Below are 1,386 nucleotides of genomic sequence, written 5' to 3'. Positions count from 1 at the left end.
TTATTTCAGTAATTCCATTCAAAAAGTGAAACTTGTATAATGTTTACATTCATTCCACACAGACTGATATATTTCAAGTGTTCATTCCTTTTAATTTTGATGATTATAACTGACAACTAATGAAAACCCCAAAATCAGTATCTCAGAAAATTAGAATATTGTGAAAAGGTTCAATATTGAAGACACCTGGTGCCACACTCTAATCAGCTAATTAACTCAAAACACCTGCAAAGGCCTTTAAATGGTCTCTCAGTCTAGTTTTGTAGGCTACACAATAATGGGGAAGACTGCTGATTTGACAGCTGTCCAAAAGACGACCATTGACACCTTGCACAAGGAGGGCAAGACACAAAAGGTCATTGCTAAAGAGGCTGGCTGTTCACAGAGCTCTGTGTCCAAGCACATTAATAGAGAGGTGAAGGGAAGGAAAAGATGTGTTGGAAATGAAGTGTAAAGCAATACGGATAACCACACCCTGGTGTTGGTCCACTGTGTTTTCTGAGCTCCAAGGTCAACGCAGCCGTCTACCAGGAAGTTTTAGAGCACTTCATGCTTCCTGCTGCTGACCAACTTTATGGAGATGCAGATTTCATTCTCCAACAGGACTTGGCACCTGCACACAGTGCCAAAGCTACCAGTACCTGGTTTAAGGGCCATAGTATCCCTGTTCTTAATTGGCCAGCAAACTCGCCTGACCTTCACCCTATAGAAAATCTATGGGGTATTGTGAAGAGGAAGATGCGATACGCCAGACCCAACAATGCAGAAGAGCTGAAGGTCACTATCAGAGCAACCTGGGCTCTCATAACACCTGAGCAGTGCCACAGACTGATCGACTCCATGCCACGCTGCATTGCTGCAGTAATTCAGGCAAAATGAGCCCCAACTAGTGTGTACATGCTCATACTTTTCAGTTTTGTATTGGTCTTAAGTAATATTCTAATTTTCGGTGATACTGAATTTGGGATTTTCAATAGTTGTCAGTTTTAATCATCACAATTAAATGAAATAAACATTTGAAATATATCAGTCTGTGTGTAGTGCATGAATATAATATCCAAGTTTCACTTTTTAAATGGAATTACTGAAAAAAATCAACTTTCTGATGATATTCTATGACCAGCACATTACATTTAGCTGACTCTTTTATCCAAAGCGACTTACAATTGCTATACTGTTTACCTCAGAGCAACTAGGGGTTTAGCGTCTTGCTCAGGGACACATTGGTGGATGCGTTACAGTGGGGAATTGAACTCAAGTCTCTCACACCAAAGGCATGTGTCTTATCCACTGCCCCATCGCCTCCCCAGGAATAATATTTGAAAAACAGTTGTGTGCGTGTGTGTTCTTCTACGTCTATTTTTGTAAGTACCAATTTGAGTTTTA

Source organism: Micropterus dolomieu, linkage group LG17, assembly GCF_021292245.1.
Source record: "Micropterus dolomieu isolate WLL.071019.BEF.003 ecotype Adirondacks linkage group LG17, ASM2129224v1, whole genome shotgun sequence".
In the NCBI taxonomy this organism is placed as follows: Eukaryota; Metazoa; Chordata; class Actinopteri; order Centrarchiformes; family Centrarchidae; genus Micropterus; species Micropterus dolomieu.
Note: the sequence above shows the minus strand (reverse complement) of the source record.